Source organism: Rhinopithecus bieti, unplaced genomic scaffold (assembly GCF_001698545.2).
Source record: "Rhinopithecus bieti isolate Rb0 unplaced genomic scaffold, ASM169854v2 scaffold_10614, whole genome shotgun sequence".
Classification (NCBI taxonomy): domain Eukaryota; kingdom Metazoa; phylum Chordata; class Mammalia; order Primates; family Cercopithecidae; genus Rhinopithecus; species Rhinopithecus bieti.
In genome coordinates, this window is record NW_016806893.1 from 2,694,539 (window position 1) to 2,701,174 (window position 6,636).

A 6,636-nucleotide genomic window follows, 5' to 3' on the forward strand; every position below is an offset into this window, starting at 1 on the left:
GCTACTCGGTAGGCTGAGGCAGGAGAATGGCGTGAACCCGGGAGGCGGAGCTTGCAGTGAGCAGACAACGCGCTACTGCACTCAAGCCTGGGCAGCAGAACAAGACTCCATCTACTACACACACACACACACACATATATATATATATATATATATAATCAAGGCCTGGCACAGTGGCTCATGCCTGTAATCCTAGCAATTTGGGAGGTGGAGGCAGGAGGATTGCTTGATCACAGGAGTTTGAGACCAGCCTGGGCAACATGGCAAGAACCTGTCTCTACAAAAAATACAAAAAAAATGTAGCTGGGTATGGTGGCACTCACCTGTAGTTCCTGCTACTTGGGGAGCTGAGGTGGGAGGATGGTTTGAGCCCAGGAGCTTGAAGCTGCAGTGAGTCAAGATTGTGCTACTGTACTCCAGCCTGGGTGACAAACTGAAACCTTGTCTCAAATATATATATATATAATCAAGCCACTGCACTCCAGCCTGGGTGACAGAGCATGACTCTGTTTATAAAAATATATATTTTAAAAATTACAAATAAGAAAATTGATCAACTCAGCATCCAGCTAAAGAAATTAGAAAAGCACAACAAAATAAACTGAATGACAGTAAAATGAGAGGCTGGGTGTGGTGGCTCATGACTGCAATCTGCGTGCGCCCTCATATTGACTATATATATATAAAATCTGCACCTGGCCACAGATTTCTTTAATATAAGTTTTACATCCCATAGGAGATTTCATTAAAAAATTAAGACCTTGGCCCAGCGCAGTGGCTCACACCTGCAATCCCAGCACTTTGGGAGGCCAAGGCAGGTGGATCACTTGAAGTCAGGACTTTGAGACCATCCTAGCCAACAGAGTGAAACCCTGTCTCTACTAAAATACAAAATTAGCCAGGCATGGTGGCAGGCACCTGTAATTCCAGCTACTCAGCAGGCTGATGCAGGAGAATCCCTTGAACCTGGGAGGCAGAGGTTGCAGTGAGTTGAGATCCGTGCCACTGCACTCCAGCCTGGGCAACAGAGTGCTCCATCTCAAAACAAACAAACAAAAAAAATTAAGACCTGAAGAAAAGAAAAGGGTAATCGCAGGGCATGGTGGATCACACCTGTAATCCCAGCACTTTGGGAGGCCGAGGTGGGCGGATCACGAGGTCACAAGATCGAGACCATCCTGGCTAACACGGTGAAACCCGGTCTCTACTAAAAATACAAAAAATTAGCCACGCGTGGTGGCAGGCACCTGTAGTCCCAGCTACTCAGGAGGCTGAAGCAGGAGAATGGCGTGAACCCGGGAGGCAGAGCTTGCAGTGAGCCAAGATCCTGCCACTGCACTCCAGCCTGGGCGACAGAGCGACACTCCGTCTCAAAAAAAAAAAGGAAAGAAAAGGGTAAACCCGTGTACTTTTTATTTTTTTGGTTTTGTTGTTCTTGTTATTATTGTTTTTTGAGACAGGGTCTCACTCTGCCACACAGGCTGGAGTGCAGTGGCACAATTTCAACTCACCACAGCTTTGACCTCCAGGGCTCAAACAATCCTCCTGCCTTAGCCTCCCTAATAGCTGGGACTACAGGCACATGCCACCAGACCTGGCTAATTTTTTAACTTTTTATAGAGATGGGGTCTTGCTAGGTTGCCCGGGCTGATCTCAAACTCCTGGGCTCAAGTGACCCTCCCACCTTGGTCTCCCAAAGGGCTGAGATTACAGGCATGAGCCACCATGCCCAGCCAACCTGTGTAGGTTATATGCTAGATTTGATAAATAAATCGACCATAATGAATAGACTAAGAGGGTGTGATATAATGGTAATACGCTGGGGGCAAATTTAGCAAGGCCTCTTTTTTGGTTGTTGTTGGTGGTGGTTTTTTGTTTTTTGTTTTTTAAGATGGAGTCTTCTGTCACCCAGGCTAGAGTGCAGTGGCATGCTCTCAGCTCACTGCAACTTCTGCCTCCCAAGTTTGAGCAGTTCTCCCGCCTCACCCTCCAGAGTAGCTGGGATTACAGACACATGCCACCATGCCCAGCTAATTTTTTATATATTTTTTTTAGTAGAGATAGGGTTTCACCATGTTGGCCAGGCTGGTCTTGAACTCCTGACCTCAAGTGATCCATCCACCTTGGGCTTCCAAAGGGCTGGAATTACAGGCAAGAGCCACTGAGCCCAGCCACAAGGCCTCTTTGTTCAGCATCTTCTCTGTGTCCCTGTGTCTTCAGAAATAAGGATGTTCCTTTCCTCTGGATATACAGAGGGTTTATTTTTATTTATTTTTTATTTATTGTCAGATGGAGTCTCACTCTGTCACCCAGGCTGAAGTGCATTGGCACAATCTCGGCTCACTGCAACCTCTGCCTCCCAGGTTCAAGCAATTCTCCTGCCTCAGCCTCCAGAGTAGCTGGGACTACAGGTGCGCACCACCATGCCTGGCTAATTTTCGTATTTTTAGTAGAGATAGGGTTTTGCCAAGCTGGCCAGGCTGATCTCGGCTCACTGCAACCTCCACGTTCCGGGTTCATGCCATTCTCCTGCCTCAGCCTCCCAAGTAGCTGGGACTACAGGCATCCACCACCAAGTCCGGCTAATTTTTTTGTATTTTTAGTAGAGACGGGGTTTCACCATGTTAGTCAGGATGGTCTCGATCTCCTGACCTCATGATCCGCCCGCCTCAGGTCCCAAAGTGCTGAGATTACAGGCGTGAGCCACCATATTTAGCATTTTTTTTATTTTAAGACGTATTTTCCCTCTTGTTGCCCAGGCTGGAGTGCAATGGCGCCATCTTGACTCACTGAAACCTTTGCCTCCCGGGTTCAAGGGATCCTCCTGCCTCGGCCTCCCAAGTAGCTGGGATTATAGGTGCCTGCCACCACACCCAGCTAATATTTGTATTTTTAGTAGAGACGGGGGTTTCACTATGTTGGTCAGGCTGGTCTCGAACTCCTGACCTCAGGCGATCTACCCGCCTCGGCCTCCCAAAGTGCTGGGATTACAGGTGTGAGCCACCGTGCCTGGCTAATTTTTGAATTTTTAGTGGAGATAGGGTTTCACCATGTTGGTCAGGCTGTTCTCGAACTCCTGACCTCGTGATCTGCCCACCTTGGCCTCCCAAAATGCTGGGATTACAGGCGTGAGCCACCGTGCCTGGTCGGAAATTCTTTCTTTAGTGTCTGGTTCATTTTATTATTTCTCAAAAGGGCTGTTTTCACACATCTACTGTAAGGGCTACTTTCACAGGTCTTTTTTGGTTTCGGTTTTGGTTTTTTCCCCGTCTAATCACCTATTGCATGCAGGTAGGCTGGACAAACAGATGTGGCTCAATCAATCCTTTAAATAGTTTTCTCGTTTCTTTTTTTTGTAATGGAGGATCTTGCATACAGCTCACTGAAGCCTTGACGTCCTGGGCTCAAGCAATCCTCCTGCCTCAGCCTCCCAAGTAGCTGGGACTACAGATGCACGCCACCATGCCTGGCTAATTTTATTTTATTTTTTAGAGACAGGGTCTCACTATGTTCAGGCTGGTCTCAAACTCCTGGGCTCGAGTGATCCTCCTACCTACGTCAGCCTCCCAAAATACTGGCACTACAGGTATGAGCCACCATACCCAGCTCTTCTGTTCTAAGAAATGTTAAACATCGTTATTACTTTGTAGATTTTTAAAACATTGATAGGTGCCAGGCGTGGTGGCTCATGCCTGTAATCCCAGCACTTTGGGAAGCTGAGGCAGGCGGATCACCCGAAGTCAGGAACTGGAGAATAGCCTGGCCAACGTGGTGAAACCCTGTCTCTACTAAAAACACAAAAATTAGCTGGACATGGTGGCGGGCACCTGTAATCCCAGCTACTCAGGAGGCTGAGGCAGAAGAATTGCTTGAACCTAGGAGGCAGAGGTTGCAGTGAGCTAAGATTGGGCCACTACACTCCAGCCTTGGCAACAGGGTGAGACTCCATCTCAAAAAGTGAAATAAAATGAAACAAATATAAATAAGAACATTGGTGGGGCCAGGTCTGGTGGCTAATGCCTGTAATTCCAGCACTTTGGGAGGTCAAGGTGGGCAGATCACCTGAGGGTGGGAGTTCGAGATCATCCTGGCTAACATGGTGAAACCCTGTCTCTACAAAAAATACAACAATTAGAGGGCTGAGGTGGGAGGATTGCTTAAGCCAGGGATTTTGAGGCTACAGTAAGCCAAGATGGCGCAACTGTATTCCAGCCTGGGTGACAGAGCAAGACCCTGTCTCAAAAAAATAATTAAATAAATAATTACACTGATGGAAAATCAGGTTGTTTTCATTTTTTAGTATCATACAAATAAAGCTGCAGTGAATATCTCTGTACGTGTAGATTTATTCTATTCTCAACTCTTATTTATTCAGAACCTCCTATATGCTAGTCACAGTTCTAGGCATTGGATACAGCAGTATATTAAACATGCTTTTTACCCTGATAGGGCTCACATTCTAGTGGGAGTAGACAGAAGAGTTAAATACGTGGAAAATATATTAGATGGTGATTAGTGTTGTGAAGAAAAATTGAAACATTTTAGGACATTTAATTTAATAATTTTTTTAGGCTGAATCTAAAATATTCTCTTGCCCAGTCTGGTCTCAAACTCCTGGGTTCAAGCAATCCTCCTGCCTCAGAGTCCTGAGTAGCGGGGACTAGAGGCACATGCCATCACGTAGGGGGTTAATTTAAAATAGTATAATTAAGAGAATGCCTCACTGAGAAAGTGACATTTGTGTGAAAACCTGAAGGAAGTATGGAAACAAATCATGTGGTCAGCTGAGGGAAGAGGATTCCAGATGGAGGGAAGAAGGTGTGCAAAAGCCCTAAGGCAAGACATCATCTGAGGTTTCCAGGGACCTCATCCAGGAGTGGCAAGGAGGCGAGTATGGCTGGACCCAGAGAGGGAGGAGGAAGGTGGTGGGAGATGAGGTCAGCAGTGTAGCTGAGGGTTCAGCAATGTAGATGAGGTCAGATGCAGAAGGCCTCACAGGTCATTGAAAGGATTTTGGCTTTAACTGTAACATAAGGTGGGTAGCCTGGGAGGGTTTTGGGGTTTGTTTTTTGTTTTTGTTTTTTCTGAGACGGAGTCTCGCTCTGTCAGCCAGGCTGGAGTGCAGAGGCGCTATCTCAGCTCAATGCAACCTCTGCCTCCAAGGTTCAAGTTATTCTTCTGCCTCAGCCTCCTGAGTAGCTGGGATTACAGGCACACACCACCACGCCCGGCTAATTTTTGTATTTTTAGTAGAGATAGGGTTTCACTATGTTGGTCAGGCTGGTCTCAAACTCATGTCCTCATGATCCACCCACCTCAACCTCCCAAGGTGCTGGGGTTACAGGTATGAGCCACCATGCCCAGCCCAGGAGGGTTTTAAGTAGAGTAATGACAGTATTTGATTTGTGATTTAATAGGATCACTCTGGTTATTGTCCTGAGGATAGCCTGAAGAAAGGTAAGCGGCCAGGTGTGGTGGCTCACACCTGTAATCCCGGAACTTTGGGAGGCTGAGGCTGGTGGATGACCTGAGGTCAGGAGTTCAAGACCAGCCTGACCAACATGGTAAAACCCCATCTCTACTAAAAATACAAAAATTAGCCAGGTGTGGTAGTGCGCACCTCTAAACCCAGCTGAGACAGAAAGGGAGAAATTGAGGGTATCTCTAAGATATCTGACCTAAGTAATAGGAAGGGTGGAATTTCCTTAATAGTTATTTCCTTAATTGAAATAAGGAATGCTGTGGGAGGAACGCATTTGGGTGTGGGGATGAGACTGGGATCTGGGTTTTGGTCCTATCAAGTTTGAGATTTCCATTAGATATCCAAGTGAAGATGTTAAGTAGGCAGTTGGAGTCTTGAATGCAAGAGAATGATCTCAGCTGGCAATACAAATTTGAGGATTGTCCACATGTAGATAATATGTAAAGCCACGAAATTGTTGGAGATCGACTGGGGAACTAGGATAGATAAAAAGGAAAAACATTAGAGGTCTAAGCCTGGGGCACTTACTCTTTGGCATTCTAAGGATGTAATGAAAAAATGGCAGGCTGGGAGTGGTGGCTCACACCTGTAATCCCAGCACTTTGAGGCGAGTGGATCACTTGAGGTCAGGAGTTTGAGACAAGCCTGGCCAATATGGTGAAACCCTATCTTTACTAAAATACAAAAAAAAAATTAGCCAGGCGTGGTGGCGGGCGCCTGTAGTCCCAGCTACTCGGGAGGCTAAGGCAGGAGGAGAACAGCGTGAACCCGGGAGGCGGAGCTTGCAGTGAGCCGAGATTGCACCACTGCACTCCAGCCTGGGCAACAGAGCCAGACTCCATCTCAAAAAAAAAAAAAAAAAATACAAAAATTAGCCGGGCATGGTGGTGCGTACCTGTAGTCCCAACTACTAAGGAGGCTGAGGCAGGAGAATCACTTGAACCCAGGAGTGGAGGTTGCAGTGAGCAGAGACCATGCCATTGCACTCCAGCCTGGGGGCCAGAGCGAGACTCATTCTCAAAAACAAAAACAAGGCCGGGCGCGGTGGCTCAAGCCTGTAATCCTAGCACTTTGGGAGGCCGAGACGGGCGGATCACGAGGTCAGGAGATCGAGACCATCCTGGCTAACACGGTGAAACCCCGTCTCTACTAAA